Genomic DNA, 27318 nt, shown 5'->3' with positions numbered 1-27318 from the left:
CACACTCTCACTGACACTCTCACAGACTCAGACTCTCACTCTCTCACACTATCACTGACACTCTCACAGACTCTCACTCTCTCACTGACAGACTCTCCCACTCTCACTGACTGACTCTCCCACTCTCTCACTCCCTCATAATTTCTCACTGACAGACTCATTCTCTCATTCACTCTCTCTACTGACATGCTCTCACTGACAGACTGACTCACTCACTCTCACTGACAAACTCTCACTGATAGACTTTCACTGACAGACTCTCCCACTCTCTCTCTCACTCACTGGCTCACTCTCTCACTCACTTTACTGCCTCACTCTCACTGACAGACTCTCTGACAGACTCACTCTCACGCTCACTTCACTGACTCACTCTCACTGACTGACTCTCACTGGCAGACTCTCACTGGCAGACTCTCACTGGCAGACTCTCACTGGCAGACTCTCACTGACAGACTCACTCTTACTGACAGACTTGCCCACTCTCTCTCACTGACTGGCGGACTCATTCTCACTGAGACTCTCACTGACTCACTCTCATTGACTCACTCTCTCACTGACTGACTGACTCACACTCTCTCATGGACACTCTCACTGACTCTTTCTCACCGAGACTCTCACTGACTCTATCTCACTACTGACTCTCTCTCACCACTGACTCTCTCTCACCACTGACTCTCTCTCACCACTAACAGACTCTCTCTCTCACTTCACTGACAGACTCACTCACTCTCTCACTGACAGACTCTCACTCACTTCACCGACTCACTCTCAATGACACTCTCTCACTATCTCACTTGCAGACTCTCTCACTGACTGACTCACTCTCACTGACAGACTCTCACAGACTTACACTCACTGACAGACTCTGTCACTCTCTCACTGACAGACTCTCTCACTCTCTCACTGGCAGACTCTCTCACTGGCAGACTCTCTCACTGACTGACTCACTCTCACTGACTCACTCTCACTGACTCACTCTCACTGACAGACACTCTCACTGACAGACACTCTCACTGACAGACACTCTCACTGACAGACACTCTCACTGACAGACACTCTCACTGACAGACTCTCTCTCACTGAATGACTGAGTTACTCTCTCTCACTGACTGACTCACTCTCTCTCACTGACTGACTGACTCACTCTCATTGACTGACTGACTCACTCTCACTGACAGACTCTCTCCCTCTCTCTCACTGACTGACTCTCCCACTCTCTCTGACTGACTGACTGACTCACTCTCACCGACTGACTCACTCACTCTCACCGACTGACTGACTCTCATTGACTGACTGACTGACTCACTCACACTGACTGACTCACTCTCACTGACAGACTCTCTCCCTCTCTCTCACTGACTGACTCTCCCACTCTCTCTGACTAACTCACTCACTCTCACCGACTGACTGACTCCCTCTCACTGACAGACTCTCTCCCTCTCTCTCACTGACTGACTCTCCCAATCTCTCTGACTGACTCATTCACTCTCAATGACAGCCTGACTCACTCACTCTCACTGACATACTCACTCACTGACTCCCTCTCGTTCTCTCTCTCTCTCACTAACTGACTCACTCTCACTGACTGATTGACTCTCTCTCACTGATTGATTCTCTCTCACTGACTGACTGACTCACTGACTGACTCTCTCTCACTGACTGACTGACTCTCTCTCACTGACTAACTGACTCTCTCTCACTGACTGACTCTTCCACTCTCTCACTGACTGACTCTCCCACTCTCTCTCACAGACTGACTCACTCACTGTCACTGACTGACTCTCCCACTCTCTCTCTCTCACTCACTGACTGACTCACTCACTCACTCTCACTGACATCTCTCTCACTGACTGACTCTCCCACTCTCTCTCACTGACTGACTATCACTGACTGATTGACTCTATCTCTCGGATTGACTCTCTCACTGAATGACTGACTCTCTCTCACTGACAGACTCTCTGACAGACTCACTCTCACGCTCACTTCACTGACTCACTCTCACTGACTGACTCTCACTGGCAGACTCTCACTGACAGACTCTCACTGACAGACTCACTCTTACTGACAGACTTGCCCACTCTCTCTCACTGACTGGCGGACTCATTCTCACTGAGACTCTCACTGACTCACTCTCATTGACTCACTCTCTCACTGACTGACTCACCTCTCTCACCGAGACTCTCACTGACTCTATCTCACTACTGACTCTCTCTCACCACTGACTCTCTCTCACCACTGACTCTCTCTCACCACTAACAGACTCTCTCACTCACTTCACTGACTCACTCTCACTGACAGACTCACTCACTCTCTCACTGACAGACTCTCACTCACTTCACCGACTCACTCTCAATGACACTCTCTCACTATCTCACTTGCAGACTCTCTCACTGACTGACTCACTCTCACTGACAGACTCTCACAGACTTACACTCACTGACAGACTCAGTCACTGACAGACTCTGTCACTCTCTCACTGACAGACTCTCTCACTGGCAGACTCTCTCACTGGCAGACTCTCTCACTGGCAGACTCTCTCACTGGCAGACTCTCTCACTGACTGACTCACTCTCACTGACTCACTCTCACTGACTCACTCTCACTGACTCACTCTCACTGACAGACACTCTCACTGACAGACACTCTCACTGACAGACACTCTCACTGACAGACACTCTCACTGACAGACACTCTCACTGACAGACTCTCTCACTGACAGACTCTCTCTCTCTCACTGACTGACTCACTCTCTCTCACTGACTGACTCACTCTCTCTCACTGACTGACTGACTCACTCTCATTGACTGACTGACTCACTCTCACTGACTGACTGACTCTCCCACTCTCTCTGACTGACTGACTCACTCACTCTCACCGACTGACTCACTCACTCTCACCGACTGACTGACTCTCATTGACTGACTGACTGACTCACTCACTCTCACTGACTGACTCTCTCTCACTGACAGACTCTCTCCCTCTCTCTCACTGACTGACTCTCCCACTCTCTCTGACTGACTCACTCACTCTCACCGACTGACTGACTCACTCTCACTGACAGACTCTCTCCCTCTCTCTCACTGACTGACTCTCCCAATCTCTCTGACTGACTCATTCACTCTCAATGACAGCCTGACTCACTCACTCTCACTGACATACTCACTCACTGACTCCCTCTCGTTCTCTCTCTCTCTCACTAACTGACTCACTCTCACTGACTGGTTGACTCTCTCTCACTGATTGATTCTCTCTCACTGACTGAATGACTCTCTCACTGACTGACTGACTCTCTCTCACTGACTGACTGACTCTCTCTCACTGACTAACTGACTCTCTCTCACTGACTGACTCTTCCACTCTCTCACTGACTCTCCCACTCTCTCTCACAGACTGACTCACTCACTGTCACTGACTGACTCTCCCACTCTCTCTCACTCACTGACTGACTCACTCACTCACTCTCACTGACATCTCTCTCACTGACTGACTCTCCCACTCTCTCTCACTGACTGACTATCACTGACTGATTGACTCTATCTCTCGGATTGACTCTCTCACTGAATGACTGACTCTCTCTCACTGACTCTCTCTCACTGATTGACTCTCTCTCACTAATTGACTCTCTCTCACTGACTGACTCTCTCTCACTGACTGACTCTCTCTCACTGACTGACTCTCTCTCACTGACTGACTCTCTCTCACTGACTGACTCTCTCTCACTGACTGACTCGCTAAAAAACTGACTGACTCTCGCTAAAAGACTGGCTGACCCTCGCTAAAAGACTGACTCACTATCACTGACTGACTATCTCACTGACTCTTTTTCACTCCCTGACTGACTCACTCTCACTCACTGACTCTCACTTACTGACTCTCTCTCTCACTGACTGACTGACTCTCTCACTGACTCTCACTCTCTCACTGATTGACTCTCACTCACTTTCACTCATTGACTGACCTTCACCCTCCTGTTATTTATGCCCCCCCATAACAAAAAAAAACAAGCATTTGCAATGCAATAGGTCTCGCATTAGGAAAGTGTGATGTTTTGGTATTGTAGATAATGTTTCTTTGTTTTTGTATACACAAAATATAGGAATTAATAGTTTTGTGTTTTACAATGCCAATATTTTTAATTTTTCAAATGTGACACCTTTAGCAATTGTAATACAATATGTGTTGTTTGTATGTGACTTGTATGTATTGATATTACAAATAACAATGGCTTTTATTTAAATGTATGAATTCAATTTTGAAATAAAAAAGTTATTGTAAAGTATTATGGTATTTGCTAAAACTTATGTAAATAACTTGGTGGATTTGTATTTGGAGGGTGGAGTTTGATTGTGGTTTTGTTTTTTGAGTTTGTTATTTGATGTTGGATTTGGAGGGTGGAGTGTGTAGTTGTTGTTGGAGGGTGGATTTGGAGGGTGGATTTGGAGGGTGGAGTTAGAGGGTGGAGGTGGAGTTGGAGGGTGGAGTTGGAGGGTGGAGTTAGAGGGTGGAGTTGGAAGGTGGAGTTGGAGGGTGGAGTTGGAGGGTGGAGTTGGAGGGTGGAGTTGGAGGGTGGAGTTGGAGGGTGGAGTTGGAGGGTGGAGTTGGAGGGTGGAGTTGGAGGGTGGAGTTGGAGGATGGAGTTGGAGGGTGGAGTTGGAGGGTGGAGTTGGAGGGTGGAGTTGGAGGGTGGAGTTGGAGGGTGGAGTTGGAGGGTGGAGTTGGAGGGTGGATTTAGAGGCTCGATTTGGAGGGTGTATTTGGAGGGTGGAGTTGGAGGGTGTATTTGGAAGGTGGATTTGGATTTGTAGGGTGGAGTTGTAGGGTGGAGTTTGAGGCTGGAGTTGTAGTTGGAGGGTGGAGTTTGAGGCTGGAGTTGTAGTTGGAGGGTGGAGTTTGAGGCTGGAGTTGTAGTTGGAGGGTGGAGTTTGAGGCTGGAGTTGTAGTTGGAGGGTGGAGTTTGAGGCTGGAGTTGTAGTTGGAGGGTGGAGTTTGAGGCTGGAGTTGTAGTTGGAGGTTGGAGTTTGAGGCTGGAGTTGTAGTTGGAGGTTGGAGTTTGAGGCTGGAGTTTGAGGCTGGAGTTTGAGGCTGGAGTTTGAGGCTGGAGTTTGAGGCTGGAGTTTGAGGGTGGAGTTGGAGGGTGGAGTTGGAGGGTGGAGTTGGAGGGTGGAGTGCTGAGTGTTGCTATTGTGGTGCTGATTCGTTTTGTGTTGGTTCTGAGTTGTGCTGTTGTTTGCTGACTGATGCTGTGTAGTGCTTAGTGATGCTGTGGTAGCGCATAGTGATGTTGTGGTGCCCCTGAGTGATGTTGTGGTGCCCCTGAGTGATGTTGTGGTGCCCTGAGTGATTCTGTGTTGGTGCTGAGTGATGCTGTGAGGATGCAATAGATCGATAGAGTGAGTGCGATAGATAGATAGATAGAGGGAGGGCGATAGATAGATAGAGGGAGGGCGATAGATAGATAGAGTGAGGGCGATCGATTGACAGATAGAGTGATGGCGATAGATCGAGTGAGTGCGATAGATAGACAGATAGTGAGGGCGATAGATAGATGGACATATAGAGTGAGGGCGATAGAGCGAGGGCGATAAGATAGATAGAGTGAGGGCGATAGATAGATAGAGTGAGGGCGATAGATAGATAGTGTGAGGGAGATAGATAGATAGAGTGAGGGAGATAGATAGATATAGTGAGGGAGATAGATAGATAGAGTGAGGGAGATAGATAGAGTGAGGGCGATAGATAGAGTGAGGGCGATACATAGAGTGAGGGCGATACATAGAGTGAGGGCGATAGAGTGAGGTTGATAGAGTGAGGGCGATAGACAGATAGAGTGAGGGCAATAGATAGATGGTTGTGTATGTGTGGGGGGTTGTGTGTGTGAGGGTTGTGTGTGTAGGGGGTATGGGTGTGTGTGGGGTGTGTGTGCGTGTGTGTGTGGGGGGTTGTGTGTGGGGGGTTGTGTGTGTGTGTGTGTGTTGTGTGTGGGGGTTGTGTGTGTGGGGGGATGTGTGTGTGGGTATGTGTGTGTGGGTATGTGTGTGTGGTGTGTGGGGGGGTTTGTGTGTGGGGCATCACCTTTCCTAGATTGGGCTTGGATAACTTTTGGTAGTTTATCCAGTGTCAGCTCACAACACAGTCTTACATGCAGCACAATCCAACACGATTGTCTTTTTAAACTATTTCCAACCTTTACAGGCCACAAAAGCCAATAAGCCACCTCTTCACTCACTGCCCTGAACACTTCTGAAAAAGAGACATGAAAACGAAAGTCTCTGCATTTATTCCCGCTCTCCTGCAATCTGGAAAGACGCGTCAAAAGAATAATAGACGGATAATTAAATGTTTCAACAAGATAGAAATCAGACATCACTTTAGCATTAAAGACTTTTATGCAGTCCTTAATTTGTGTCAGTGGTTTCAGGTGGAAGAAATGTGTTACTTACCTGTAACCGCAGTTATCCAGTATTGGTGTCTTTCATAGATTCACATGCCTGAATCATTCCCCGTCGTCGAGACGGGAGTCTCCGGTACATAGAAAAGTAATGTCCTATAGACATACATAGAGAATAGTAGGCCTAAAGGCCTCACCTTAGTAACATATCCATGTCCTTTTGTAAAAAGGACCAAACTCTAAACAAGAGCCAATCAGCTATCACCTCCCTCTAGAACCTTCCTGGCAGGAGCCTCAGTCCCTCAGATTTTCGTACGCACTAAGCTAAGTAGGCGTGACACTGAGAGAGTTAGGTGAGTCCTTCCAAGGGAGGCGGGAGGGTTGCATGTGAATCTATGAAAGACACCAATACTGGATAACTGCAGTTACAGGTAAGTAACGCATTTCTTATCCAGTATTATGGGTGTCTTTCATAGATTCACATGCCTGAATCAGAGTAGCAAGCAATGCAGAGTGCACATTTCTGATGGAACAGCATATACAAGTCCTTAGATAATACACATCATGCGAGCATGAACCATCATTAGACATCCACAATAAGTATTAATAAAGAAATGTGCATACCAGAGTAGGATGGAGGGACGGAGAAAGGCGCACCTTACTGAAATAGATGGCGTAACACTGCTTGTCCCACTGCTGCATCATTCATCAGCTCCGTATCCAGGCAGCAGTGCCTAGTGAAGGTATGCGGCGACTTCCATGTTGCCGCCCTGCAAATGCCAATGACTGGTGCCCCTGCAAAGAGAGCCATAGAAGTGGACATAGCTCTCGTGGAGTGCGCTCTCACTTTGGAATGCAATGGCTGTCCAGCTTGGTCATGACAGAAAGCAATGGCTGCAGAAATCCATCTGGAGATGCTCTGCTTGGTAAGTGGTAGACCTTTCCTAGGTCTGCTGTAAGCTACGAATAGCTGGTTAGATTTCCTGAATGTTTTCGTTTTGTCAATGTAAAACTTCAAGCATTGTTTGAGATCCAAAGAATGCAGCGATCTTTCAGCTGCCGTGCTTGGGTTTGGAAAGAAGGAACACAGAACCACAGGTTAATTTAGGTGGAAGTCCGACGGGACTTTTGGGATAAACCTAGGATTGGTTCTCAGGATTACTCTGTCGTTTTTAAAACTGTAGAAAAGGATCCTGGATTGAAAACGCCTGTAGCTCACTGACCCTCCTTGCAGATGTGAGCGCCAGGAGGAGTGCTGTTTTCCACGAGACATACTTTAGGTCAGCTCTGTGTACTGGTTCGAACGGATGTTTCATGAGCTGGTTAAGAACCGCATTGAGATGCCAGGTAGGTGGCAACACACTTACTGGCGGGAAAGATCTATATAATCCTTTTAGAAATTGCTTAATCGACCTGCTTGACCAGAGAGATTGACTCGTTGAAGTTCTTTTATAACGAGATATTGCTGCTAAGTGTACTTTAATGGAGGAGTGGGCTAGGCCCGACTGTGCCAGATGTAATAGATAAGGTAAGATTTGCTCCGGTGGGGAGACAGGCCGAATGCTTTGATCTGCACACCAAACACAAAAGCGCTTCTATTTCAGGGAATACGTTTTGGTCGTGCTATCCGCCCTTGCTCTGGCAAGATTGTCTCTACAGTCTTGTGGAATATTGAGATTATGGAACTCTCGGAACTCAGGAGCCCGGTAGCTAACCTGAGAGACTTCAGATCCGGATGTTGAACTTGATTGTTGTTCATTGTGAGCAGAGATGGATACTGCCGCAGATGGATCGGCGGCTCCAGGGATAGACGGTGGAGCTCTGTGAACTAATGTTGCCTCGGCCAAGTTGGGGCTATTAAAGTATAAGGCTCCACCTAAATTTTCCTGAGGACTCTGGGAAGCCTTGGGAATGGTGGAAAGGCGTACGTAAAGACTTTGCGCCATGCGATGGAAAATGCATTCCCTAGAGACCCTGACTGGGGATGCCAACTTGCGAAGTGTGGGCATTTGGCGTTCATTCTCGTCGCAAAAAGATCGATTTGCGGCGTGCCCCATCTGGAGAAGATCTGGTCGATAATTTGTTGATCTAGCTCCCACTCGTGTGACGATGTTTTCTGCCTGCTCAACGCGTCGGCGAGCACATTGTCCGCGCCTGGGACATATTCCGCCCTTAGGGTTACATTGTGGAGTATGAGCCAATTCCAGATTTTTTTGCGACTCGCGAGAGAGTGTCAACGAGCGTGTCCCTCCCTGTTTGTTGAGGTAGTGCATAGTCGTGGTGGTGTCTGTCCGGACGAGCACCAGGGAATGTTTGATTTTCGGCAGGAAAACTTGAAGGGCCAGGAAGGCCGCCCGCAATTCGAGCAGATTGATATGTAGTTTCTTCTCCATAGGAGACCACTACCCGCTTATCTGTAGCTCTGGCAGAAAAGCTCTCCAGCCTTCCAAGGAGGCACCTTTTGTGACAACATGAGGAGCAGCCGGAAGCAGGAATGACAAGCCTTGAGACATCCACCTTTGCAGGGCTCCGACCATCTGAGGATTCACTTTTATGTGGTCGTCGAATGACCCTGTGCATTGGACCCACTGCTTTGAGAGCGCCTCCTGTAGATTCCTCCTTCGTAGTCGACAGTGAGGAATCAGGAGGATACACGCTGACATCATCCCCAGGAGGGATTTGAAGAGGCGGACTGTCAAGACTTTCTTCGAGGCTACTATAGCAGCTAGTGCAAGGGGCTTGTTCATCCTCCCTCTGGATGGGAGAGCTTTTGCTGACCGTGTGTCCAGGGTTGCACCTAGGAAACTGATGCACTGAGAAGGTTGTAGGACCGATTTTTCGTGATTGAGGGTGAGACCCAAGCAATCGAAAAGCTTTAAACAGGCGTTGGAAGACCTGGACGCGTCTTCTAAGGCCGGAGCCTTGACCAGCCAGTCATTCAGATACGGAAAGACTTGGTGATGGCACTGTCTGAGATATGCAGCCACCGGGTACGAGATTTCGTGAACATGCGCGGTGCAGACTTGAGCCCGAAGGGCTGAACGCGAAACTGCAAGTGTCTGCCCGCTACTGCAAATCGCAAGTACCTTTTTGTGATTCCTGTGAATTGGGATATGGAAGCAAGCGTCCTGTATGTCTGGGGACGCCCTAAAATCCTGCTCTTACAGTAGTTGTAAGACCTCCTGGATCGTTACCATGTAATTCTTAGGAATTTGTTGAGGGCCCTGAGGTCCAAGATTGGTCTCCACTTCTTGTCTTTTTTCTGGATCAAAAGAAGCGGGAATAAAACCCTTTTCCCTTCTGAGATGGAGGTACTCTCTCTATTGCTCCTTTCTGCAGCATAATCGAGATCTCTCATAGAAGCAGCCGTAGATTTTTGTTATTTCCGCTGTCCTTTACCTTGAAAGGACGACCTCCCAAAAGAGGATTGCTTGTTTTGCGGTTGTTGGCGCTGTTGGTATTGCAGTCTACGCTGGCCTGAAGAGCAGGAAGACTGTCCTCTTCCTCTATTTCTACTAAAAGACTGGTTCTTATACTGAAGAGTGCCCAAAGCTCTCGCAATGTCTGCTTCGTCAATTTTTTGTGCCAAATTTGTTTGCACCTCAGGACGGAAAGAGGTTGCCTTAAGCCATCCTTGGAGCCACAAGACTGTGCTCCAGCCAACTGACGGAACCCTGTCATAGCGATATCCATCGCGCAGTCTATAGTTTCTGACGCCGATGCTTCACCATCTAGCGGAATCCTTTTTACTTCCTCTTTGGATGAATCTGGCAATTCCGACAGGTATGGGGCTATGTGTGCCCACAATTGCCTATTATAGCGTCCCAAGAGCGCTAGGGCGTTCGCGGCCTTTACCGTCATTGCCGACATTGAGGAAAACCTGTTCCCAATGTTGTCCACTCTTCTTACCTCCTTATCAGGAGGAAACGACAAAGGGGCCGAAGGATTCCTGGAGGTCTTCTGGGCCGCCTGTGTCACCACGGAGTCCGTCTTAGGATGTCCTGTTAAACACGCCGGTGCTGTATCTGGCGCCCTATACTTCTTATCAAACTGAGGGATCACTGGTGATGCAGAGGAGGGGTTCTGCATGACCATTACCCCTTCTGACTACAGGTAATCGATAATTGGTATTGACCTTACTGCCTTCTTGAGAGGTTCTGTGAAGTCATACAAGAAGCAAACCTGTTCTTGAGAGACCATTGAGATCTTAAAACGTTGAGCAGCCCTCTCTACCACATTATATGAGATTCCAGAATTGTCGGAATTTCCCTCGTCCATGAGCCCGTCGACGAGATCGGCGTCATAGACCATGCGGTCGTAGACGAGCAGTCATAGACGAGGCCATCGTAGGCGACGCCATAGACGATCCGTCGTAGACGAGGCCGTCGACGACGACGCCGTCGTAGAGGAGCAATCGTAGATGAGGCCATCTTAGACGAGGCCATGGTAGACGAGGCCATGGTAGACGAGGCCATGGTAGACGAGGCCATGGTAGACAAGGCCATGGTAGACAAGGCCATGGTAGACACGGCCATCGAAGACGAGGCCATTGTAGACTAGGCCATTGTAGACTAGGCCATCGTCGACGCCGTAGACAGGCCGACGTAGACGAGCAGTCATAGACGAGGCCGTCGATGACGATGCCGTCGTAGATGAGCCATCGAAGACGAGCCCTCATAGATGAGGCCATCGTAGACGAGGCCATCGTCGACGCCATAGACGAGCAGTCATAGACGAGGCCGTCGTTGTCGACGAGCCATCGTAGATGAGGCCATCGTAGACGAGGCCATCGTCGCGCCGTAAACAGGCCGTCATAGACAATCAGTCATAGACTAGGCCGTCGTCGTCGACGAGCCGTTGTAGATGAGGCATCGTAGACGAGTCCATCGTAGACGAGTCCATCGTAGACGAGTCCATCGTAGACGAGGCCATCGTAGACGAGGCCATCTTAGACGAGGCCATCTTAGACGAGGCCATCGTAGATGAGGCCGTCGTCGACGCCGTAAACAGGCCGTCGTAGACGAGCAGTCATAGACTAGGTCTTCGTCGTCTACGAGCCGTCGTAGACGAGCCATCGTCGACGAGCCGTCGTAGACGAGGCCATCGTAGACGAGGCCATCGTAGACGAGGCCATCGTAGATGAGACCATCGTAGACAAGGGCATCGTAGACAAGGCCATCGTAGACGAGGCCATCGTAGACGAGGTCATCGTAGACGAAGAGGCTATAATAGGCAATGACGATGGTTTCTTCGTCGACAATCCTGTTGACGATGTTGGCTTCTTAGCATTTACCTCAGAAGGTATAGAAGACGTCTTCCTGAAGGGTCCTATGACCAGAAGAGGTGATTTTGACGGCTCAGAAGTCGTCTTTTTTTACATGATTTTTCTCCAAAAGCAAGTCCTTTACTCTCCTTTTCCACAGAGTGAGGAGATTTTTAAGAACTGCGACCAGAAGACCCATGAGTGGTGTTTTTGAGGGCCTTCTCAGGACGTTCCCCTGAGGAATGAGTTTGAGGAGATTTTCTTCTCTTTTGAGATCTCCTAGATGTTGAGGTCAACGCCTCATCACTGTCACTGGAGAAAATAAAAAACCTCCTTTCTGGTCTTAGTGCTCCTTACCAGACCTTCTTTAAAGAATGTATTTGAGGATAATCCACAGTAGAAAGAATCCTTAACAACCAAGTTATTTAATAAAGTGAAAAAAACACACAATCTGAGCAGAGCTCAGAGGAGACTCCCTTAGCACAACGTGCGGTAGAAAATCTGAGGGACTGAGGCTCCTGCCAGGAAGGTTCTAGAGGGAGGTGATAGCTGATTGGCTCTTGTTTAGAGTTTGGTCCTTTTTACAAAAGGACATGGATATGTTACTAAGGTGAGGCCTTTAGGCCTACTATTCTCTATGTATGTCTATAGGACATTACTTTTCTATGTACCGGAGACTCCCGTCTCGACGACGGGGAATGATTCAGGCATGTGAATCTATAAAAGACACCCATAATACTGGATATCTGGTGAGTTCAAAGTATGTGCACTTTAAGTTAAGCAAATTCCGTAGCCGAGGCAGGAAACCATTAAAAGGGGCGCTGTGCTTAAAATATAAAGCGCAGTGTCTGTGCCATGGCTAGAACAACAAAGAAAAAAAAACACGAGTCAGGAAACTATAAAATAAATTTCAAAAGTGGCTTCCCGTTGCATTGAACGGGAACAGCAGCTTATGTTTAAACATGAATGAGCCTAGCAACGCGATGCTGTTGACTTTGTGGGGCAGAGGTTACAGACACTGAGCTCGTCAGCTGCCTGTATGCCAGCCATTTGGAAAGCGTTCACACCTTATTGTAGTTTATGCAAGAAGGGTTGGAGATGGATTTAGGTGTGAAAAAGGACTCAAGAATGTCTACTTGTGTTGTAAATGGTGATGCATAGCACGAACGATCACTATAGGGAGCCGCAAATACGTTCTGTCTCTCACCATAAACATTCAGTGAACTGCCCTTAATTAAAGGCTGGGAAGACTACCACCAAGACGGCACCCAAACATATATATATTTTGTTTCCACTCTAGAAAATTGTGTGCCAGTTTAGTAATACATACAATATCATGATTCAGTTAAAGGTCACCTTACCCTGTGTGCTTATAAAATTGTGCAAACACAACATAGTATAGGTTATAGTTGTGTACATTGAAAGGTTACCAAAACATGGTATTACAAAAATAGATATTTAGAAAATCTAATCAGCATGATGCAATGAACATTAAACTGTGGGCGTTCAAAATATAAATGAAAAATAGGGAAACATAATTAGCGTGACACGATGGTGGAAACAAGTACATCGAAGTTGGTGGATTTAAAAAAAATAAAAGTTCTTGTAGGCGTGTGCATTATAAGTACAATTAAAGGTGATCTTACCCTTTGTGCTCCCCAAAAATATAGCCTAAAGATAACATCATATGCGTTGTGCTTCAAAAGCAGAGTTAAACAATATTACCTATTGTGCCTCAAACACGAACTAAAAGGAGGAAGGGTTGCAGAAAGCGTGCAGCGGTGGTGCCTGCTTCAATGGAGAGCACACAACAGGAGCGCGTGAAGTGGATGGTGGGTGGCAAATGGACTCAAAGCGGCCGGTCGCTTTGATGTTCTTGGCTTGCTTTGTGGAAGGGGTAGGGTAATTGGAAGTGTAAACCAGCATGAAAGCCAATGTGGGGGAAAAGCGCGTGCTTGTGTTCACGTGAACTGTTTGAAATCCGCCGATGGTTTGAGAACTTTTTTGCCTACTATAATTCTCCCCTATCCATTCCTTGCGGAATGGGATAGGCGAGACCTAACGACAAGCAACCATTGGGACAGGCATATACAAGTTGCCAGCACCGAAAGGACAAAAAAACTCAAGACATTATTTTTAATACTTTTTTAATATGGTCGTTTAGTTGTATATAATGCTTTTTTGGTCATATCTAAGGTAACAAAAATGCTTCTGACACTTCTTTATTATAACTTTTCAGCATTCTGCAGACTTCTGTACAGCACAGCTTAAAGACATAGGTAAAGTCAATATCTCTGGCTAAACCCTTATAAGTTCACAAAGGCGAGACCTATTTGCTATGCCAATGCTTGTTTCTTAAGTCGTGTTTGTCGTTTTAAGGGAGCTTGAGGCAGTTGTATACTTCATATTTGTTTATACGTCAGACAGTATGCGGGCACAGAGTCTCTGTTTCTACTGATGTTTTGCTGGTACTGGAGCACATTTGCACAAAATACAGCAGCCATGACTTATGGTGTCTGCTCAGATCACAACTCTGACAAAGGCAGTACCGCTAGTCTTGATTTACAGCGCATGTTAACCTTAGGGCTGGATGAATCAGAGTACTGGCATATAAGTAAAGAAAATGTCACCACTTTGACTTAACTACTGCTAAAGTGATTGGAACGGGACTACTGATCGTATCACCTATGTGCTCAGAGGGATCAGGGAATCGACCTGAATCCATAGCCTGTCCACCAAAACTCAGTGGTCTGTGGGGACCGGCACAGGATACTTGTTGCCTCTCGAACTAGACTTCTATGGATGACCTAGCTTAAGAGGATTGGCACATGGAAATATATCCCGCCGCCTCCAAGGACATATAGACTCATAAAAAAGATACAGAGTCCTTTACTTTGGTCTGGATATCTTTCTGATTGGCAAAGACAGGCTGTTACTTCAAAAATTAGAAGGGTTCTGGTTAATGGTACAGAGAACAGTGTTTGTCACCTCTATGTTTTGGGTGGATTTATGAGATTTTTACATGAATATAGAGGCTATTACTTTTAGGGCTAGATGGTGTTAGGGGATTGGAACTGTGATACACACCATGTCACCTTTAGAGCTGGGTGACCTCTGGAGATTAACACAGGACCGACACAGGAATACAGAATCTGTTGTCTGTAGGGTGGGGGGATTCAAGGGTTTGGAACAGGGATACAGTACCTGTGACCCCCTAGAGCTGGGTGGTTTCAGGAGACTGGCACAGGGATAAGGAGCCTTTCACCTGTACAACTTGCTGGATCACTTCTAGGCACAACATGGTTACAGGGTAAAGGTTTGCCATCTCTGGAGCTGGATGGACACCAATTATAGGCACAGGTACACAAAGACTGTCCTTCAAAAAGGATTAGCACAGTGATACAGAGTATATCACCTCCAAGACTGAATATGCTTGGGGATTAGAAAAGGCATTGGGAAGCATGCCTATACTAGGACTGGTTGGGCCAGGATAGCTGCATGGTCTAAGGGGATCGCCTGTCACCTCTATATATGCTTTGTCTAAGGGAATTTCCAACGAGATGGAGAGCTGGTCACCACTACAGTTGAATGGCTAGGACTGTTTTGGGACAGGGAATAAAAGGCCTATACTACATTCCCAACCCAGCGGGCATAAAAGAACCAAACGTATGCAGAGCATTCCTTGGAAAGGAGTGAGAAGAGCAGAGAAATATTGGAGAGATCTCTGTTTTAGGATATGGCAAAAGGTTTTGAAAAGCATTAGGGCAGCTGGGGTATGTCGAAGAAATCTAGGATTACTTGAGTGGCAGGGGGAAGTCTGAGGCATCAATGAGTGTTAGGACAGCCGCGCTATGTCAGTGAATTGAAAGATTGCTGCAGCTGAAAGGGTATGTCTGAGACGTTGAGGAGTATTGGCATAGGCACTGTGTGATGTATATTTCTAGGAGTATTAGGGCATCTATGTTATATCAAAGAGTACAAGGAGTATTAGGGGAATTTGAAATACCTTAGAGAGGTAAAGACATAATAGAAAACTAGTATGGCAAAAAGTTCAAGGAGCATCAGGACTAGAACATTCTAGGACTGTCGGGATAGATGAGGTACGTCAAATAATTCAAGGGCTGAGTCTCCTTTTAGAGAAGTCCACGTGTGTCAAGTCAGTTTAGGTATGTCAGAGAGTTTAAGGAATGTTAGGAAAGGAGGACTATGTTGGAAAGGTCAAGAAGCATTAGGGTATCCTGTGTATCGCTCAAAGACTGATGTATATTGTGCTGATGAGGTAAGAAAGAGAAATGTAAGATTATTAAATTAATTATGGGATATGTAGAGTTGAAGAGCTTATTGATTATTACAGCAGCTGAGATATGTTGACAAGGTCCAGGCATAAGATGAAAGGCCTAATTTATTATTATTAGGCTGGCAGGCATATTTCAGGCAGGTTAGGAAATATTAATGTGTCATGGGCACGTCAGAGATGTTGAGGAATACTTGGGCGGCAGGGGCATGTCTCAGAAGAGCACTAGGGCAGTGCCTGATGTTTGACAGGTCTAGCAGTATTAGGGAAGCAATAGTTAGCCCCAGAGATGAGTCCTGGGGCAGCCAGAGAGTGAATGGGAGATATAGCTGCATTGGTGCGCAGCTGGTGGATGTCAGAGGCGCCAAAAGACAGGGCACAACCGGGAACTTAAATGGTGCTTGAAAGACTGAGGTATGTCAAGAGATGATGGGGAGCATTAAGGGCCCTGGTGTATGCTGGAGAGTTTAAGGAGTATTAGAGTATCACGAGCATGTCAGAAACGTATCGGATTATTCGAGTGGCTGCAGTATATAGAAGGTCTGGCAGCTTTGGAGTGGATGTCTAGCAGTGTAATAGTGCTTGGTCTATGTTGAAAGGCCGAGGAGTATTAATGCATCTGCAGTATGCCAATGAGTTTGAGGAGTATTGGAGCGGCTGGAATATATGGAAGAGATCCAACAGCAGCATTTGAGTGGTTCATGGATATCAGAAGTTGGGGAGTTAAGGGCAACTAGAGTATGTCAAAGATTAGGGCAGCATTAAGGTGGCATTGGAATAGTCACATGGTGTAGGCTTGCCCGGTAATTACTGAGTTCTGGAAGGGGGTTTTACAATCTATATCAGAAGTCACTACCTCCATCCTACCGCAGGACCCATTGCGCTGCTTCTCAACACAAGGGTGGTAACCAAGCGAACGAGGCAAAAAGCTGGATCTCAGAACTGGCTCTGGTACTGGCTAAATACCGTATTGCCATGTCATGGAAGGCAGCTGAGGTTTCACCCATTCACATGCGCCAGAAAGATGTAGTCAGATGGGCATTGACTGAATTGGTGGTACGAGCAGACACCAGGGTCAGGGATGGGAGGTGTCACCCAATGGAACAATGGGAGGTTTATCTAGAGAAGCTGAACAGATTGTCTGACACTTAGTCGATGTGGGCTACGGCGATGTGGCGAGTTTGCGGGTCACAACCTAAATGTCCACACTTACCTCACCATCTGCTGGACTGAATTGGAGGGGTATATAAACGGAGGAGTAACTATAGCTGGGATAGTGGCTTGGAGGGGGATAGCGGGGAGAGTTCCAAGACATACCAAGGTTACGTATGATTGTGTTGAGGGAAAACATGTAACTCATCCCAAATGTAGGAAATGTGGTTGGGTGAGGAGCAGACAGCGGGTATTGCTTGTTCCCTTTGACAGTGTTATTCGGTTGTTTTAATGAGACTATCTGATTTCTAATAGGGAGGGTGTGAATGCGCTCATGGGAATTGGAATGATCCTGATGCTTTCCTCTTTGTGTCATGATATATGGTGTACTTGTACTGTATGTGCATCAACATTACTATTATAAAATTACAAAGATATTTTTAGAAAAGTGGCACTGGAATTTCAGAGTCTTGGAAGCATTAGGGCAGATGGGGTACGTCAGAGAGGTGAGTGAGAGCAGGAGTATGCGGGTAAGAAGTCAGAGAGGTTGAGGAGTATTGGGCCAGCAAGGGTGTGTCAGAGAAGGGAGAAGGTATTAAGGTGACTGAGGTATGTTGGCGAGGCACAGGAATATTAGGATTCAGGGATATGTCAGATAATTAGTGGGAGTATTTTAGGTGGCATTGGTGTGTTGGAGAGATGTATGCATTCTAGACCAGCCTGGTTTGTCTGAGTTAACAAGTATTAGGGTAGCTGGGTTACATCTGCGAGGCACAATAGTTTTAGGGCACAAAATACATGTCAAGGAGTTCCAAAAGTACTTGGGAGGGCGGTAGGTGTCAGAAGGGTCTAGGTATTTTATGATGGCAGTGGTCCATTAGATGACTCCAGTAGTATTAGAATGGCTTAAGTATGTCGGAGAGATCCAGGAATATTAGGGGGTTGAAGATATTTGAGAGCGGTCTGGAGCTTGGGAAGAAATGGAGTGGTCAGAGCATATCAGAGAGGCAGAAGGAGCATTTTGGAAGTTTGGTTTATTCCAGAGAGGTTTGAGTATTAGTATGGATGAAATATATTGAAGATAACTTGGAGTGTTGGGATTCCTGCCATATTTGAGAGTATGGGGAGAGCTATGGCAGATGCGGTATGAGACAGAAGTCTATGACTATTAAGGTGCCTGTAATATGTTCAATATTTTAAGGCATAGTTGGCTGACTGGGAGAAATCAAAGCAGTTATGGGGAATGAGAGCATCAGGAAGCGTGTCAGCTAGAGGTGGGCATGTTAAGATAACTGGAGTATGTCAGGGTGGTGGGAGGATATTAGGGCACTGGGGTCAGTCAGAGAGGCAGGGTGTGTATTGTAGCCAGATGATGTATGTCAGAGATGTCTAGGTATTGTGGGATAAATGGGGTTTGCATAAATGGTATAGTATTATGACAGCCATGCTATGTCAGAGAGGTCAAGAGGTAATGAGACTGCCTGGGTATGTGTAAGAGGAGTAGGAGTATTATGGTGAGTTGGGTATATTAAATAGGGAAATATTGGGGTGCTAGGCTATGCCTAATATGTGGAGAGATTGTATTTTTGGTGGCAGAGTCAGAGCCCTATTGGTACAAGAGTAGAGAGTCTATCTCAGAGGGTTGTCTGACAAATTATTGATGTCAAGAATATATAGTGTGAACAGAATATCATGTCAAAAATATTGAGGACCAAAATATTGAGAAAGTGAAAAATAGGTAAGATTAGAATTACTTTTTTTAGCTCCACATCTAGGTACCTGGATGATATATCTCTCTTCTCAGGGTCCTTTTCTTTTTCTTTCCTCTTTCTCCTTTCCTTAGCACCGGGACACTCTTTGGAGTAGCCGTGCACTTGTACCAATGCCCCATAACATTAACATTAACATTAACCACTTCGCTGCGGGGGTAATTCCCCCGCTGTGCTGGGGGGGCGCGCACAGCGCCCCCATGCTCATGACGAGCTCAGCTCGTCATGAGGCACGGCGCTCCGGTGCTCAACAGCTGCACCCGCTCCCGTGGAACGGTCAGCACAGCAGGGGAATTATCCCCGCGTGTGAGCGTTCCACGGCTCATGACGAGCTAGCACCGTGACTCATGACAAGCTCAGCTCGTCATGAGCATGGAAGGTGGTAACATATGTGTAGTTAGGTATAGTAAAATATTACCTTCACAATATTTTTGTCCTCGATATTCTCTATATGATATTTTGTCCACACTATAATTTTTCTTCAATATATTTTGCCCACGGACCATATCACAGTGGTCAAGGAGTATTAAAGTAACTGGAGATTGTCAAAACCAACCATTTGGATGAAAGTGGCCGATGGGTGTTGAATAGGAGTGTTGCAGCAGTGGGACTGATATGATGGAGAAGTCAATTAAGCTTTAGTGCAGCTGAGGTGTTTCAAAGAAGTCCAGGAGTATTATTGTAGCAGGTTTATGTTGAAGATGTGGAGTATTATTAGGCGGTTCAAAGCAGGTTGAAAAGACTGTGGAGTATTAGAGTGGCTAGAGAATGTCTGAGCAGTCAAGGGATATTAGCGCAGCCTCGGTGCTAAGGAGATTGCTAATGAGATTGTGGATAATAGAGCTGCTGTGGTATGTTGTGAAGGTCAAGGAGAGCTAGGGTGGCCAATCTTTGTTGGAGACTATGAACAGGACTAAGATGACAATGGCAGGCCAGATGGGTCAAGGTGTACCATGGTGGTATACTGAAGAACTTGAGGGCACTGGAGTATGTCAGAGAGTTCAAGAATTATTAGCCTGGCATGCAAAGGAATCATGAAACAGGAGAGCAGTAGGGGTATGTCAAATAAGTACTTGAACAGCTGGGGAAGGTCAGAGAGAGCAATATATCAATGTGGTCAAGAAGCAGAAGGGTGGCCGCAGTATGTTGGGGTAGTCAGGATGCCCAGAGTATATCATAGAGCTTGAGAAATATTAGGCTGGTGCGGGCCAGTCAATGTAGTCAAGGAGCAGCAGGGCTGCAATATGCAGGGAAGTAAAGGAAGCTGGGGTGTATCAGCCAGCATGAGGAATATTACCCTGTCCGGATACCTCTGAGTGGTCAAGTAACTGTTCCGCCGCAAGAGTATGTCAGATAATTCACAGTAAAAGTGCGGGTGGGGAAGGTCCAAGAGGTTGTAAAGTACTAGGGCAGCCAGGGGTTATCACTAAGGTCGGTGTTGGTTTCCACTGGATCCTCCATAGGTTACTCGCCACCATCTAAGCTTGGTTGTCCTTTCTGGTGTTTTGTTCGTCTTCTATCAGTTCTTGTATTACTGGTGTTTCTCTTTCTTTCGATTAACTTACGGATGAGCTACAGATTGATAAAAGCTGGTAATACAGCAGCGCAATATATGGAGAGATACAGAGGAATATTGAAGTGTCAGAGAGGTCAGAGGAAGACATGGAGTTGGGAAGGAAAAAGCAAGAGGGGAAATGAAGAGAAAGGGTAAAATGGAAAACTGGAGGAAAATACCATTACAAAAAAGGGTGAAGAACTAATTGGGACACAGACGAGAGGTTGAGAAATTACGACAGGAAGCGTGAGAATGAAAAAAGGGAGAGAGGATGATGAGGTGACAGAAAGAAAAAGCCATAGAGAAGATGAAGGGAAGAAATGGGAAGAGACAGCAGAAAGAGGAGGACAAAAGTAATCGAGAGAACATAATGTAAAATTACAAATGGTAGACAAAGGCGAAAAGTTTAAAAGAAAATAAATAAATAAAGCAAAAACGAGACTGGGCAGAATAAAAGACTGCCAAAAGAGGAAGAGATGGGAGAAAAAAGATCGGATGAAAGAATGGGAATCTGGTGAAAAGTGTAAAGTACAGGAAGAAAAGGAAAGGATAGAGCGAACATTTACAAGGGAAGTACAAAGGGCAGTCGAGACGAGATAGCTCTTCTTTCGCATGTATAATAAGACGCCTGACCGTGCGATCTTTTGTTATGAATTGCACTTTGCTTTAGGAAAAGCAAAGCGGAAGTTTGATGAAAAACTAATGGGGACTGGAGGGCTGGTGCGAGGCGGAAGTGTGACCGCAGGGCGGATCTCCTTCATCCTCCCACTGGTCTCCGCGGCTCGCCTGTGTATGCCACGAGCCGCCCCCTCTCCGCTCTGACGGGCTGGGAGACCTGCGGAAATCCCCGATTCTAGGGCCGCTCCCACCACCCACGGCCCGGCCCCAGCAACAGGAGGAGGCTGTTTCCGGAAGGCAGGAGCGTGGAGGGGTGGTAGGGAGACTGAACGAGCACGGAAGGCAGCGACATAAAAATCACAGTGTATAGTACAGTCCGATGCAGTGCAGCCGGAAGGAGTCTTGAGAAAGGAAGGCAATAAGGCACTGGGCACGGAAGATAGCAGAGAGGCGGCATGACGAGAGAGGCGGCATCGTCGCATCAAGGATAGCAAAGGGGGAGCATGAGAGAAACGCGCTTTATAAAGAATAACGAAGTGGGTAAAAGGAGAAGCCAGTGCTATGAATGGCGGTATGGAGGGAAGATGAGAGAGGGAGGGGGTGGCTATGAGAGAAATGCAAAGGTAGCAGACAGAGCGAGCACGGGAGAGGAAGGTAGGGTCACAGAGAGTTAGTTGGTAAGGACGTGGGGGAGGAAGGTAGGCTTGGAGAGAGTGGCAGGGAGGGAGTGTAAAAGAGAAGGCAGGGGAGGGCAGCAGGAAAGGAACTGGGTGGCAAGGACCCAGAGAGAGTGATTCACATGGCAGTCTAGCCCGAAAGGAATCCTATATTTTAAGACAAAGATCTCCTGTGGCCAAGATAATATTTTAGCCAGGATGCGAAACTAGGTCTCAGCCAGTCCAAAAAAGATAGAATAAAAAGTACCTCATACTACAAACTGGACGTTTCGTAGACAAATCAAGTGTAAGGTGCTGGTGCGGAGTGTGAAAACTGGAGCTTCGAATGATAACATGGGTTCTCTCAGCCAACCCTTCTGAGATAGCTACACAAATGACTGCAGCAATTATGGAGGAATGAGGGATCCCCAGCTCCAGATCTCAAGTCGAGTGGCTCAGAAAGTAAATACATGTAGAAAAGAACCTTCACAACGTAACAAGAGTCTTGCAAGAACGTAGCACTTGGGTTAAATTTATAACCACTGAAATCAAATCGAACGAACAAAGCAATGCTCACATAGGTTTTGAAATAAGATAAGCTGATCTGAAAGTTTCAAACTGGAAATGAAGCACTTTCGTCGAAATCGCTCTGTGATAGCCAAAGCCTTGCCATGGCGGTATGAGGCACAGGCGGACTTTTATTTGTTTTCACGTTTTTTAAAGACTGAAAGCGGGCTATGACTTCGAAACATATATTAATATCCCTAATGTGCACGGAGTTTGCTCCCAGTAAGTGTCCATATGAGGTGGGGCGACCAAGAAATGAGCGGATGAAACGTTACCTCCTACAAGTAAACGAGGCCCCAGAGTGCCTTTCTCAGCCTTCGGCTGGCGCATCAAAGATGGGGACGCTTAAGCCGCCATATAATGTGGGGGGAAGAATTTCATAAGGAAAAAAAGTACGTCTAACTCTTAAAAAATCTTAAAAATCCAGAAACAGCGAAGAGAGCAGTACAATGTGTATTTAAATGTCAACGGAAGAAACGAAACACAGAAAAACGCTGCATTGCTCAGGAAATAGGCTAGAATGGCAAACTGGGGATTGGCATAATACTGGATCCATTTAACTTCTCATTCCCAAAACAAAAATATACTACATATACTTGTCATAAGTGAGTGAGTAAAAGACTGTATTGTGTAAAGTTAAATTAATTACAATAATTAATTACAATAAACAAGAGATACAACGGATACGATAACAGTAAACTATGAGTAAACTATGAGATCACAAACATCATGGCAATTTCTTTTAATAAGAATAGAATATTTAAAAAATCTAATTTGACACTACAGTGGCCTTCTAGCTGAGGCTATCTGTAGTTTTAAATCTGTGATGCGCTGTGTCCAGATATTGTTTCCTAATCGGGCCGTTATATTGTAGCATGAACCACGCCTTGGTTGCTACTCTTATTGCTCAACACAAAGACTCTCTAAAAGTTGGTAATAAATACTTGCTTAGCATAACCTGCAGGAAGGGCCGGGTTTGCAGATATTTCAGAAGTTGAACCCTTAGGTATTTGTGTTTTGTTGCGGTCTCCAAATTGGAATCAACATAGTACTGCCTGGGCGAAAGTATGATTTGATCAAGTATTCTGTTTGTCAGTATCTTGACACCCTGAGCAGCTTGGTTTTCCGAAGTAACTCCTGCAGCCCCTTTCCAATTGTGTCTTTAGAGGTCAGTTTCGGCATACTCAGCAGGTCTTTTATAGAGGGCAGGTTGTGTTCGCTTAGCAGAGCATTAATGGTTTTCTTCAAGAGGACGGTGGCTGACCGAGGGTTACACGTCAGTTCTTGATAAATCAGAACACTCACTGAGCTTTTGTTGGAATTAGCACAATCACAAAATGAATTCATTTTGGGGGATACAGGAGCATACTTGATGGAAGGAAGATTTAGTTCAAGACAGATCATAGGGCGAGGGGTCGAGGATCAAACATTAAATAACGACTGTGCACTTTGTATAAAGATGGCTTCAGGTTTGTCAATTTGCTTCTCCTTGAGAACTATTGCAGCACAGGACAGGAGTGGAATAAGTTTGGCTCCTAGAGCTTTAACCCCTTCGCTGCTAATCCTTTTCCCCTCCTGTGCTAAGATTTTTTTGGCTATTTGGGGTGGTGCGCGCTTAGGCCCCTGTAACTTTTTGACCACATAAGGTATCCACGCCAATTTTGCGTCCTTTTCTTCCAACATCATGGGGATTCTAAAGATACCCAGGGTTTGTGGATTCCCTCGGAGGGGTCCCAGAAATTAAGCAAAATACAGTAACATTTTAGTTTTTTTTTTAAAAAAATGGGAAAAACGGGCTGCAAATGAAAGCCTCTGGGTTTTTCCCTGCAAATGTTGTCAAAAATGGGTTTGTGGGGTTAAAATCACCATTTTCCCAGCTTTTAGGGAATGACAGTCTTTTGTCAGAGAACCAACATTTTTCACACAATTTTGGCATTTTTCTGGGACATAGCCTATTTTTGCTATTTTTAGTGCTTTCACCCTCCTTCCAGTTAATGGTAAAAATGAGTATGAAAGCAATAATGGATCTTGGAAAGCCATACATTTTAGAAAAGTAGACAAAACTCTGAATTCAGAAAGGGGTTATTTGTCTAAATCCATGAATGTTTCTTTATAGAAACTAACAGTTAAATTAAGGAAAATTGAAAAATATTTGAAAAAAACCAGCCTTTTGTGTCAACGTTTTCACCTGTAACTTGTAATTATGACTGCTCTTTGAAAGCAATATACCGTTACATCAGCTGGACCTTCCTGGTTGTGGGGATATATAGGACTTGTACGTTCACCAAGAACCCGACGAACCCAGAGTCAAAAACTTGCGCAGCAACTTGCAATGGTATTTTATTATGTACCGGGTATAGTGTAATTATTCTTGGAAATTGTATACTTGGAAAAATCGGTATGAAATACACCTATGTATTTCTGAAATGGGTACAAATTATAGAGTTTAGAAACAGTACATATTTGCACATTTTCAAAACTGGGAGTACTCGTACTAGCATGTGAATTATTAGTCATTTTTCAAAATGACCTCTTTTTTACACAATGTCTTTCATTTTGAAGGGAGAAATGCATGAAAACTCAATAGGTAATAACAGTTGATTTACAAATATGAATTACCTTAAGTCTCCCGATAAAAACGGTACCTCACTGGTGTGGGTCGGCCTTGTGCCCGCGAGAGTAAACGGCGCAAAACGCAACGTGGTCACACCTCAATCTCGCAGTGAAAAATGACACTTTTTTAGCAGATTGCCTAGCTGAAGTTTTTGTACCCTAGCTTTGCCGGCATCTAGGGAAACCTACCAAACCTATACATTTCTGAATAGTAGACACCCTGGGGAATCCAGGATGGGGTGACTTGACTGCCTCCCATCAGGTTCTGTTACCCAGGATCCCTTGCAAATCTAAACAATTGACAAAAAAACACATTTTCTCCACATTTCTGTGGTGGAAAGTTCTGGATTCTGCGTGAAACCACAAATTTCCTTCCACCCTGCTTTCCCCAATGTTTTCCGAAAAAAATGGTACCCCACTTGTGTGGGTCGACCTAGTGCCTACGACAGGAAACGGTGCAAAACGCAACGTGGTCACACCTCAATTTCGCAGTGAAAAAGGAACCTTTTATGGCAAAGTGCCTAGCTGTAGTTTTTTAACCCTAGCTCTGCCGGCACCTTGGGAAACCTAGCAAACCTATACATTTTTGAAAAGTAGACACCCAGGGGAATCCAGGATGGGGTGACTTGACTGCCTCCCACCAGGTTCTGTTCCTCAGAAACTCTTGCAAACCTAAAAAATGGACAAAGAAAACACATTTTCACCACATTTCTGTGGTGGAAAGTTCTGGAATCTGCGTGGATCCACAAATTTCCTTCCACCCTGCGCTCCTAAAAGTCTTCCGAGAAAAATGTTCAGGGATTCTTAGAAGCGCTGGGCTTGAGGGATATCTGGAGGCACAAACACCCTTACCGCACAACAATACACCTACCACTCAACGGTCCACAACAGTCTATCCCGAATAGACTATTTCTTGATGCTCGGCGACGGCATGCGCAGCGTAGACACCATAGACATACTGCCCGGGGGAATATCAGATCATTCTCCGATAGTATTAACCCTCTCCACCTAGAAGAAGACTCGTACACGGATTTATCCAATATATCCTAATTATCTGAAAGTCCCCAAAATTAGAAAAGATCTCAAGATAGCAACAAAATACTATTTTGAAGACAACGAAGCGTCGGTAGCCTCTCCTTCCACTCTTTGGGAAGCATATTAAACTGTCCTTCGAGGACATGCAAGAAAACGCAACGACAGGAGCTCTGAGTTAGAGCTATCATTACACACGGCGAACATGGCCCACATGACAAACCCCACGGCGGAATCTGCTCACGCTTTACAATTGCGCCAACAACAGCATAAAGAACATCTCAGGTTGCAGGTAATCGCCAATATATCGGCAACAACCCATAAAATCTACGATGTGGGAGATAAGGCCGGTAGAATGCTAGCCTGGTTAGACAAGAAACAGGGAAGCAATAAAGGCATACAACAGTTACAGTTAGGGATACTTCAGACGCACCCAGAGGAAATAATACACACACTGGCAGATCACTTCGAAACGGTCTATACCCCAGAGAGAGAGATCACGGAGGATGTCGCGTTGGCCTCCCTGAGTCACATCGTAACCCAAACACTCATACCGGAAGCAGTCAAAGAACTAGACGCAGATCTTACGGTCGATGAAATACAATTGGCTATACATGCAATACAATCAGGTAAAGCTCTGGGCCCTAACGGGATCCCCATAGAATGGTACAAGCTTATGTCGGAAGCGCTCAGTTCGCCACTACTGGCAATGTACACGGAGAGCTTAGCGAAGGCAGAACTCCCTCAAGACCAACGAACTGCGACAATAGTTGCAATCCCAAAGCCCGGTAAACCGCCGACCGTATGCACGTCATATCGCCTGATATCTCTTCTCAATGCGGAAGTAAAAATTCTTGCGAAACTCTTAGCCAACAGACTAATGACCCATCTCCCGCAGTTGATCCACCCAGATCAATCGGGATTTTTACCGCATAGGAACACCGCCCTTAACCTCAGACGTGTGCATGGAGTCCTGGCTCGCGCACCGCTATTAGTGGAACCAGCGGTGATCCTTTCCTTGGATGCCAAAATGGCGTTCGATATGGTGGAGTGGGGACACCTCCTCGCAGTCCTGACACATATGGGATTTGGCCCCAAATACATAGCATGGATACGTCTCCTATACTCCAACCCGGTGGCTCAGATTACTGCTAACGGCCACATCTCGTGAACGATCAAACTAGCAAGAGGGACCCGACAGGGCTGTCCCCTGTCACCCCTGCTATTTGCCCTGGTTTTGGAACTGCTGGCGACATTGCTTCGAACAACACCATTATTGAAAGGGATTAGCTGGAAAGAGGGATGGGAGGATCGCGTGTCACTTTATGCCGACGATATGTTGGTATATCTGTCAGACCCGGACAGGAGCATACCAGCACTCCTCCAACTCTGCGATGCTTACGGGAAAACA

The 27318-nt window shown here is 46.1% G+C and overlaps 1 protein-coding gene across 1 annotated transcript in view; it reads right to left on the bottom strand.

The window, feature by feature from the left end:
• Positions 1-27318, bottom strand: part of PEBP4 (phosphatidylethanolamine binding protein 4) — a 2262838-nt gene that overhangs the window by 1793956 nt on the left and 441564 nt on the right. The gene's annotated exons all lie outside the window — the stretch shown is intronic.

This window comes from Lissotriton helveticus, chromosome 11, assembly GCF_964261635.1.
Source record: "Lissotriton helveticus chromosome 11, aLisHel1.1, whole genome shotgun sequence".
Lineage (NCBI taxonomy): Eukaryota > Metazoa > Chordata > Amphibia > Caudata > Salamandridae > Lissotriton > Lissotriton helveticus.
The sequence above is the reverse complement of the archived record's forward strand: the minus strand, read 5'-3'. Positions and strand labels throughout refer to the sequence as shown.